The sequence below is a fragment of the Taudactylus pleione genome, unplaced genomic scaffold (assembly GCF_031769625.1).
Source record: "Taudactylus pleione unplaced genomic scaffold, aTauple2 ptg000061l, whole genome shotgun sequence".
In the NCBI taxonomy this organism is placed as follows: Eukaryota; Metazoa; Chordata; class Amphibia; order Anura; family Myobatrachidae; genus Taudactylus; species Taudactylus pleione.
In genome coordinates this window covers 19,482,221-19,493,645 of record NW_028284463.1, presented here as the reverse complement: position 1 = coordinate 19,493,645, position 11,425 = coordinate 19,482,221, and the positions used below count along the sequence as shown (strand labels likewise).

Sequence of the window (11,425 nt, the reverse complement as noted above, 5' to 3'; positions counted from 1 at the left end):
ACACCGCACATTCTTGAGGGGACAAACAATTTGGATAATTAAGCTTTAATGGCACAGTCGTCCCCCCGCAACCCACAAATTACTTATCCTTGGGCCTCAACAGATCTTAATCCGACACTTTGTCCGATCCTTGAAATACGCCGTTTTCCTTGCGGCGCTGATTTTTTTTTTGGCACCTTCGTAAATGATCCTTTGTGACTCTTGTGTCAGAAAACAGAATTGTACAAAGAGAATTGTACAGCCCATCCTGTTACTCCTCACAGTTTGATGCCTTTGTGTCCCGTGATGTTTTCCTCCAGAATATCACAGATTGGGAACATCTTTTTTTCATTGCTACATCCCCACGGTCATTGCTTTTCCTCGGAAAGTTACAGCAGTCTCGGCTTGCTCCTTTGTCATATCTATTTATAACATAACAAACAGTAATGGAGGAGCAGCCCGGGACCTCCCAAGTGACCTTGTGTGGAGATACCGCCCCCCAGCCAGCCCTGTCTTCTGTGGATGCCTCAACAATCTTAGCGAATTAAGGGATCTCATGCTACAGCTGCATATGTGCATAAGTCCTAGAGTTTGAATCCCACGTCTGGACCTCAGGTGAGTCTCACAGCACAGCTGTAACGTGAGATGCATGTTATTGTGATGTTTCAGTGACCCCGTTCAGGAATCCTGTGTAAGTGTTAACACATGGGGGGGGGGGGATGTATCAAATCAGACAGCAACCAATCAGCTTCTAGTTATCATTTATCTAGCACAGTTTATAAAATGACAGAAACTAATTTGGTTGCTATGGACAACTATTTTATCTCTCTCCAAGACTTGATGCATCTCCCCGCCATTTACTAAGCCTTGGGTGGAGATAAAGTACCAGCCAATCAGCTCCTAACTGCCACATCACAGGCTGTGTTTGAAAAATGACAGGAGCTGGTTGGCTGGTACTTTATCTCCATCTAAGGCTTAGTAGATAGACCCCTTTAAATCCCACAAACAGTCATCCAAATTTAACATTAATCACTACTTACTTTATACCTTATTGAAAATCTTATATTTGTTCAAGGGGTGATCAAGCTGGTGACTTTGATTTCCTGAGTTGGAGTATACTCCTTCTTGCAACTTTTACTAAACACAGTGATTTCTGTGTCTGGCTTCTATTTGTGATATTTTGTTTTAGTGTTTTATTTATATTTGTCAGGTTGTTTGTTTCTTTTTTACGCCATGTGCAATGACGCAAAACTGCTCATTGTGGGCTTAGGCCTTGGTTCAGCGGCGCACGCTATTTGTGTGCACTCGCTCTGAATCAGGGCGTCCCTATTTTTTTTTTTGACCGGCCTCCAGGCCGCTCGCACAGCTGTGGGTGACCATCCACAGCGTGTGCGTGCGGCCAGGCGATGGTCCCGATTATCGCGACCATCGGGCTTGCGAGGAGACCCTGTGGTAGGATCTCAGGTCTCGCAAGCCCGAGTGGACTTCCTGCTCTAATAGAGCAGGAAGTCCACTAGTGACATCACTCGTGATGTCAGTAGGGCCGCCCACAAACGGCAGGCATTCCTTCGGGAACGCCTCCGTTTGTGCAGCCACCCCCCCTCCCCGCCTACAAAACGGGGCGATCAACATCGACAGCCGCCCCGTCTACTAGCGACCCCCGGAGCGAGTGATTTCTCACTCGCTCCAGTGCGCCCGCCGCGCGTGTGCAATGGCCCACCATTGACCCGCTTGCAAGCGCTATGCGCTCGCGAGCGTGTCTGAATCAGGCCCTTAATGCAGAGTTCAACACAAGTTGGTTTTGCAGGCGCGTCTAGCGTGTTTTCACACTGGGCATGGTCCGGAGGCGAATGTAAGCAGTTAGGGGTGATACTGGGTCACACCCAAGTTTCAACTTGAAGCTGATGCATCCCACCACTCATGCCGGTGTTAATTATGCTGGTATGCATGACGGAAAATGCAAAGGACAGCGCTCTTGGTTAAGATCTGTTTTGGCGAATGAGGGACTTCTGGGTCTATGATCCAGAAGTCCCTCTGGAGTCCTTCTGCGAAGGGGGGGGTGGTGCTGGGAGGGATCCGATTGGTTCCCTACCAGGGGGGACGTCATGAATAGAAGCTCTGAAGATGGCATTGCCCACTGCATCAAAGCCCTGGAATATATCGCATTCCGGGGCTTGGTGCATATGAGAAATGCGGTCAGACTCTCAAAAACTGCATTTTCAGGGGCTTCAACACATTTCTTCTTTTGCTGCATCCCGCCCTCTGTGAGATCCGAAAACACCCGAAATTGGGGGTTCAGAGTTGAACAGAGGCATGGCTCGGTTCCTCCCAGCAAATTTGGGTCTCAAAATAAGGCAGAGCAGCATAATCCCGGAAATGTCGGGTCTCGCGTGTTTTGGATTGCACATAAACGCCTCCCTGTGATATTCCAGTACTACTTCCTGTTCCTCCCTGAAGCACCTCCACCTTTGTGGGTGGGCTGATAGCACTGCACAGATCAGTGTGATCTGTACAGGATTCATTGTGTGTTAAAAATAGAAGAAATAGAAGACACGACTGAGAGGTCCATGGCTGGTTACTGATTTATTTTTATTTTAATTAACTATTTCGCTACTACTAGCAGCATCTAAACTAGCGTCTTTGGAGAAGTGTGTTGGTAATCTATACTTATAATAAAGTTGTAATGGTTGCGTCTGTACATAGAAATTCTTTTGGAGGAATGTACTCTGCGAGCAGGACATGGAAATCTGGGCTCCGCTTTAGCCCTCTACAAGTACTCTTGGGAAATGTAGGTTTATGGTGTCATGATAAAGAGGAAGATAAGCATCCATGTGCACAAGTCATTAGGATGAATCCCATGGCATTCAATGTCTAGGGATGACTCACCTCTGGACTCCGGACATATTTTATCATTACCAGAGTTTCCAAAGTCATCTGGATGTGTGGTAACCCTACAAACAGAATGCAAATCATGCAACACGAGCATCCATCCCAACATCGGCCGAGGGTAATTCATGATGGGGGAAGTGTCTATGGCACAGCGGGGGCAGGAATGCTTGACGGTGGTTTTGACCACTCTCATGATGGACTTTACTGTCGGGTTCAAACCCGACCAGTATCAGCTACCTGACAGGGGTCTCTGGCTAAAGATGGCGTTAGCTCATAATTGCCTACTTTTAGATTTTCCTCTCTGGGAGATGCCCGGAGAGCAGATGCTGGTGGGCGGCGATGGGGGCAGGGCCAGACTACCAGAGTCATTAAGCCCCGCCCTTCACTGAAAAATGCAGCAAATTACGCATATTTAAATAGGGGTCGGGCCAAATGACACGATTCTCATAGAATTGCGCCATTAGATCCCGCCCACTTCTCGTGGACCGCCGATCCCCAGGAAAATTCTCCCCATTCTGCCCACTTCACAAGGAAGTGGGCGGGATGCGGGACAAGTGCCTACTCTTTAGGGGGTGCAGGGGGGGGTTATATGAAAAATCGGGTGCCTCCCATAAGTTAAATGAGAGTAGAGGAGTAGGCATTAGCTCTCTTTTCAGAACATGATAAATTGCCCATTTTCACAGTCCGCACAGCTATGGGGCTGCTTTCGTTTCCGAAGGTAGAACCACATCAGATATCACATATTTGCTGCAGTACCCTCATAATGATATTTAAAAGTATTAATAATTATAATATTAATTAATGACAATAACAATAAACATATTGACTGCAAAAATACTTTAATAAACAGGCTCCCTGTTGTGTCCAGTTTATATAGGTTCTGTGCCTTTATATCATGGCTCAGATTGGCTTTTTCCTATTACCCTGAATTACCACTCATCTCTGCTTTCCACTTTCAGTTATGAATTCTTTTTCCTAATAAAGCAACGTGTTTAGTAAAAATTGCAGGAGGGTGTGTGCACACGGCTGCACATTCTAGTCGCCTGAAGAAAGCAGTGGCGTGTGTTGAGGTCAATGGCTGGGGAGGCACACATGGAGGTGGGTCTGAGTGCTGGGAGCCTGTCTCACCACCTACTCACTGTAACTCTCCCCTCACTACACTAAGCTTCCGTGTCCATTGATTCTCCTACCTGCATCACTGAACTGCAGTGCACTTCCTGGTCACATGACACATCCAAGGTGTCCATCAGTGCTCAAGGCACTCCCACCATACTCAGAGGCATGCCTCTATTAGCTCTCTTTCTGTGCAGCTTACTGCCCGTGGTGTGGCCCCGCCCCCAGCTCTGCAAGTAGTGTCTGTCTATACAGAAGCGAGGCTGAGCTGCTGTTGCCTCATCTCTCGTCTCCCTGCAGTCCCAGGAAGCTCCAAAAAAATGGTGGATGTTAACTAGTATAAAAATGAATACAATAAACAAAGATGTTTATAAGTTATAAATAGAAGTATAATTGTAATACTTTTTATATCAAACCTCAGGATCATGAAAGGGGAGGCCCTGCATGTCCCTGGAAGAAAGAGCACCATTTTAAAAGGTAGAATGACAGGTAAAGAAGCCCCATTGTCTGCAAAGACAGCTGCTATCACAAGCTACCCAGCAGCATTTGCTTTGTAACTTCCCCAGACACAACAGACTTTGGTAACATGCAGTGACGGAGATAATAATTATCTCCAGTGCTTCAAAGCACAGTCTGTCTGAGGGGAGAGTGTTGTTCATTTGGAAAGAAAAAAATATTGTACTCTAGTTCTCTTTTAAGGACTCAGGGCCGGATCCATTACGCACGCAATCGGCCGATTGTTGCGATCTGCGAATGCATCGCAGTGCGTGTGCGCAAACTAGCCACTGCGAAAGGGACTGCGGTTACAGAGGCTATGCAGACCCATCGCAGAGTGATTGACAGGAAGTGCCATTTGTGGGTGGTGATAGAGGGATGGTTGGCGAAAAGCAAGCGTGCCAGTGCGTTCGAACGTCGTTACAGAGGCGTGCATAAATTATCCACTGCGATGCCGTATGCAGCTTGTGTACGCACTGCGCGCAATGAGGTTAGCAATTCTGCGTAAGGTCAGGGCTTGTGCAAGGGTGCGTGAGGCTGCGAAGGTACTCCATGTTACCGATGGTTTCGCAGTCTTGCTAAATATTACGGATGTGTGTAAGGTAAAGTGGGCGTCCTTATGTAGTGCTGCGATGGCATAGCGATCGCAATGGATTAGCATGTCATCGCAGCCAGACTGCGTGCGCAATTGCCGCTGCGATCGCAGTTGCGATCCGTAGTAAATTCTTTCAGAATAATACTATCCATAAGTATATACAGTACTGCCAAAAAGTTCAATCAACCAGTTTTTTTTATTGCAATTTCAGCCAGTGGAAACAACAAAAAGTCATTTGAAGTCGTTTTAAGTGCACAGTTTTGTTTGAATTACAAGTGTGTGATTGCATCTGTACGTACTGTATGTAAGTGTTTGCGGTTTACCTTTTGCTTTGTAAGTTTATGTGTGCGTGTGTCAGTGTCTTTGTCTCTGTTTTTGCCCTGGAGCTAGCAGAGAATGAGATACCTGAACTAGCTGCCAAATCACAACTGGAAGCCAAATGTAACACTTTTCATTTGAACTCTTCAGGAGCGCTCTGCAATGTCTGCGAGAATCTCTGGAAGCCAGGGCCTGATTTACTAGAGGAGCTGCTGGAACAGGCACAGAGCAGCATGCCGGGGGACAGCGGGAACTTTTAGCAACAAAACACCCTGCGGATAAGTCAGAGGTAAGTGCCAGATGCCGGGAGGTACGTACATCATCACGCCTGGTTGGCTAATTGTTTAGTAAACACTGCAAACATGTCTCTTTTCTAAACCACCGTCAAGGGTGGAGGCTCTAATTCTGACAGTGACTCTGGTAGGAGAAGAGACATCCTGTAAACACAACAGCAGATCAGTCTTCATGGGACAAAATGTGTTTCCGGAGTTGTTAGCACGTTTTGTTTATTACGGGAACAGAGAGTCTGTGTATTATAACGTCCGGCTCTCATAGTTTCTCTTTCATGGTTTGTCTCCCATACTTTTTTTATTAACTTTTGACTGTTTTCAATAAGTTGCAGCGTCGCAATGCGGTTGCAGTTCCATCCGTTTCCTGCGATCATAAGTCCCACGTGAACATCCACTGGTATTATAAGTCTGATGTATCTATGTGACCGCACCGCTCCCCAGCATTCCGCTGAAACTCGGACCTGAGCCAGCTGCAGAGCACTTGTGCCGCTTTGCAGCGGAGCGCATAGTATGTTATGTGGGGGTTTTTTTTGGAGGGGCTGCTAGAGCTGACAGCTGTAGTGGGCAGGAGAAAAGTGTTAAGGGGAAGGGGCAATCGTTGCGATTGCCACCTTCTCCTCCCCTCCTGGATCAGCCACTGCCACAAGGTGCCACATGTCATAGGCTACAGGTTGTCAGATAGCAGTGATATTTAAACCAACCTGGTTTTGCGCTTAAATTTTTTTTTTTTAAATCTCTGTTAAATCGCCCCAACATCGGCACATTCGTCACCTCAGAGCCATCAAATTTGGCCCTAGGAGATGTTTTCTCTCAGAGTGTAGAGGAGAATGGCTGGATAATTGTTCTCTGAGATACACAGTTCTGGCTGTATCTGAGCAGCTGTGAGGACCTGATCCCATAACTGGAGTCACCCTCTGGCTCTGCTGCAACCAGTGAGTCACCAGCAGATTTTCTCAGATTAACCAGTTGCTCCCATGACCAATGTTTTTTCTCTGATAGCACTCAGCATTACACAGTAGCAGCACCAAATTAGAATGTGTCCAGCGGGAGAAAGCTACTGTAATTCTTACATTAACGTGTACCTTTAGAAAGACAAAAAAGCACTGCCTAAAACAATATAATATTATTCACGGGTGGAGGGTGTGGTATATCTTCTACTTCCCTTTCAGTGCCAATGTGGCATGCCGCCCCCATACAATAGTACGGGGACCTAAATTCATCAGGTTGATGAATTAATTATTTCTATTATTCATTCATTACTATTGCCATGTTATAGTACACTGGTAACACCGCACCCTGAGTACTGTGTATAGGAAGAGATGTTAATAGCAGGAAGAGGGAGGTGTGTGGCATAACATGAAGTGTGTGCACTACTGTGTGGCATACTGTGAATAAGGGGCACTACTGTGTGGCATAATGTGAATAAGGGGCACTACTGTGTGACTAAGGTGCACTACTGCGTGGCATAATGTGAATAAGGGGCACTACTGGGTGGCATAATGTGAGTAAGGGGCACTACTGTGTGGCATGCTGTGAATAAGGGGCACTACTGTGCATTGTAATGTGAATAAGGGGCACTACTGTGTGGTATAATGTGAATAAGAGGCACTACTGGGTGGCATAATGTGAGTAAGGGGCACTACTGTGTGGCATACTGTGAATAAGGGGCACTACTGTGCATTGTAATGTGAATAAGGGGCACTACTGTGTGGCATAATGAGAATTGCCAATATTGTGGGGACTACTGTGCAGTGTAATGTGATTAATGGACACTACTGTGTGGCATAATGTGAATCAAGGGCACTACTGTGTGGCATAATGAAAATTGGCCATTGTGTGGCATAATATGATTTGGGGCCCTATTGTGTGGCATGTGAATTTGGGCACAATGTGTGTCGTAATGTGAATTGGGAGCATTATATTACTGTACATATAATGTAACATTGACTACATATTAACAGCTTTAATGATGCACCCAAAATTATAATGTGCGCTCCTCAGTGGTAAGCACCCTGCCCAAAAACATCCTAGAGTGAACAATACAGAAGCAGGCGCTTTGCGCATAGCTGTGAATCAGGCCCTAAGTGTCCCTCTTAACCATGTAAAATTGCTCCATGATTGCCTTAAAAAGTGCAGTTCTGCATATCAGAAATGTTTTAACTCTGCAATAAAAGCTCTGTAACACAGCTGTACAGCAACAAAAGCTTTGTAACAGATATAGACAATAATAGGATAAAGCGCTCTGTGGTAATAGATCTGATATATAAGAGCTTTGTAACAGAGCAGTACAGCATCAAAAGCTCTGTAACACAGCAGTACAGCAGCAAAAGCTCTGTAACACAGCAGTACAGCAGCAAGAGCTCTGTAACACAGATGTACAGCAACAAGAGCTTTGTAACACAGCTGTACAGCAACAAGAGCTTTGTAACAGAGCAGTACAGCAGCAAGAGCTCTGTGACACAGCTGTACAGCAACAAGAGCTCTGTAACACAGCAGTACAGCAGCAAGAGCTCTGTGACACAGCAGTACAGCATCAAAAGCTCTGTAACACAGCTGTACAGCAACAAGAGCTCTGTAACACAGCAGTACAGCAGCAAAAGCTCTGTAACACAGCAGTACAGCAGCAAGAGTTCTGTAACACAGCAGTACAGCAGCAAGAGCTCTGTAACACAGCAGTACAGCAACAAGAGCTCTGTAACACAGCTGTACAGCAGCAAGAGCTCTGTAACACAGCAGTACAGCAGCAAGAGCTCTGTAACACAGCAGTACAGCAGCAAGAGCTCTGTAACACAGCAGTACAGCAGCAAGAGCTCTGTAACACAGCTGTACAGCAGCAAGAGCTCTGTAACACAGCTGTACAGCAGCAAGAGCTCTGTAACACAGCAGTACAGCAGCAAGAGCTCTGTAACACAGCTGTACAGCAGCAAGAGCTCTGTAACACAGCAGTACAGCAGCAAGAGCTCTGTAACACAGCAGTACAGCAACAAGAGCTCTGTAACACAGCAGTACAGCAACAAGAGCTCTGTAACACAGCTGTACAGCAGGAAGAGCTCTGTAACACAGCAGTACAGCAGCAAGAGCTCTGTAACACAGCAGTACAGCAGCAAGAGCTCTGTAACACAGCAGTACAGCAGCAAGATCTCTGTAACACAGCTGTACAGCAGCAAGAGCTCTGTAACACAGCTGTACAGCAGCAAGAGCTCTGTAACACAGCAGTACAGCAGCAAGAGCTCTGTAACACAGCAGTACAGCAGAAAAAGCTCTGTAACACAGCAGTACAGCAGCAAGAAGAGCTCTGTAACACAGCTGTACAGCAACAAGAGCTCTGTAACACAGCAGTACAGCAGCAAGAGCTCTGTAACACAGCAATACAGCAGAAAAAGCTCTGTAACACAGCAGTACAGCAGCAAGAGCTCTGTAACACAGCAGTACAGCAGAAAAAGCTCTGTAACACAGCAGTACAGCATCTAAAGCTCTAAAACACAGCTGTACAGCAGTAAGAGCTCTGTAACACAGCGGTACAGCACCAAAAGCTCTGTAACACAGCTGTACAGCATCAAAAGCTCTAAAACACAGCTGTACAGCAGTAAGAGCTCTGTAACACAGCGGTACAGCATCAAAAGCTCTGTAACACAGCTGTACAGCATCAAAAGCTCTGTAACACAGCGGTACAGCATCAAAAGCTCTGTAACACAGCGGTACAGCATCAAAAGCTCTGTAACACAGCGGTACAGCAGCAAAAGCTCTAAAACACAGTGGTACAGCAGCAAGAGCTTTGTAACACAGATATGATAAAGTAGCTATGTGTGTAGTGGGCATTTCTGAAAGTCAGAGACAGATAACACGTATGTATCTTGCTGTTGGGAAGTACAGCTAGAGCTAGATGTCCATACCTGCTTTACGTCAATGTCACTAGCAATAATGGGCTTGATTCATTAAGAATCGCAATTGCGATTACTCATGCAGATGGCCGATTTTAGCGATCTGTGTATGTGTATGCATTGCAGTGCGCGAAGGCTCCACTGTGATCAGACTGCGATCGCAGTGACTACGCAGACCCATCTCAGACTGATTGACAGGTAGTGACTATTTGGGGGAAATGATGGGGGGGTGGTCGGCAAAACGCAGACGTGTCAGTGCATGTGAACGCCGTTACAGGGGAGTGCATAAATGAGCCATTGCGATGCCATACGCACCTCGGGCTGTCACTGCATGCGATGAGGTTAGCAAATCCCGAGTAAGGTCAGACCTTGTGCAAGTGTGCATGAGGCTGCAATGGTACTCAATTGTACCGATGGTTTTGCAGACTTGCTAAGTATTGCGGATGGGCGTCCTTATGTTAGGCTGCGACGGCATTGCGTTAGCATTTGTTAGCATATTTTCGCTGTGAGACTGCTTGCGTAATTGCAGCTGCGATCGCAATAGCGATCCGTAATAAATCATTATCAGGCCCAATATCAGCTAACACAAGAGGATGATGGGATGCTGTGCTGTCTGCTGTGTTCCTGGAAAGTTTATATCATTTATTTTTAAGATATCAGTATGTTCGCTGAGGTTATAAAGACATCAAATGATGACATCCAGGGGATTTCCACCACATCTAGAGCAGCACGGGGCTCCTCATTACCTCCATTTTTGGTCTAACTTGGAGAGAGAAATATTAACCTTCCTCTGGATTCACAACCACAGGTCCTACTTGGAAAATCTTTCATGTCTTCAAGGGCGTCTGTTGTCAGTTCTCAACCTTTCTTTCTGAGCTCCCATACTGTAACATAGACTATTATTTTAGCAGGTTGTCAGTGTGTGTTTATGTCTCTTCCTGTTGTTTCTTTGAACCTTGGATGATGATGGATCGTATGTACCTTTCAACATACACAATAAGTCCTATTCCATTTGGTTGCTCAGTGGGATATTGGCTCTGACAATTTGAGTGATTTTCAGAATTGTGTTACTTTTATGTATTACATTCAGTACTTTTCAAGTAGGTCTGAAGCCAATTATGTAGCAAGGTCATAGGCTGCTAACATAGCATACATATAATGGATGGTTTGGTTAACAGTGATGGCCATTGAAGGCTGTACCATCAATGATTGATCGTTTTAAACTATTGGTAGGAAACCATCAATGGTTTAACCATCGATTGAGTGCTGTACATGCGCAGACCTCAGCCATCAGACCACCTCTGTCGATATTTTATCAACATTGGGCGACGCCCATCGATGGTGCGGAATCGGTGCCATGCCATTGATGGCAAAAAACCCCCCCACTTGCCATCAGTCATAGGGCCCGATTCAGATATGTACGTAAACCTGATGGTTTGCGCATATATCCGATGGTGGGGCATCTGTGCAGGGCCCGTTCTGTGCATGTGCAGAACGGGACCTGCAATTAGGGTCGCAGTGCCCCCCTGAGGCGCAGTATGATTGACAGGCTGTGGATGTTTGGGGCCAGGAGGGAGCAGCAACCAGGTCCGTTCCGCAGTAGAGGCCCAATGGTCGTGATGGTGATCCAAAGCACCGTCTATGGACTCAGGTCACAGATGCATGCAGGAGGTGTCTACAGACAGATTTTCTACTGACACCTCTTGCTGCATTTGCATTTTAGTTGGACGGTATTCAGGGGTGTCGGGTATTATTGGTGGGGGCAATATATAATTTAATTTTGGCACTGCGGACAGTCAGGGGCTGTGCTTATAGCAATAGGCCCCAGAGGAGGAGGTTTAATGGGCGGTCTTTTAGCTTGGTTG

At 46.2% G+C, this 11,425-nt stretch overlaps 1 protein-coding gene across 1 annotated transcript in view; it reads left to right on the top strand.

The window, feature by feature from the left end:
• The first annotated feature begins 293 nt into the window (after window positions 1-293).
• The window catches only part of C1QTNF8 (C1q and TNF related 8), a 39,183-nt gene continuing 28,051 nt past the window's right edge, over window positions 294-11,425 (top strand). The window contains exons 1-2 of the mRNA XM_088464957.1: window positions 294-594; window positions 5,540-5,678. The gene's annotated coding sequence lies outside the window, so the exon portion shown is untranslated. The remainder of the gene's footprint in view (window positions 595-5,539; window positions 5,679-11,425) is intronic.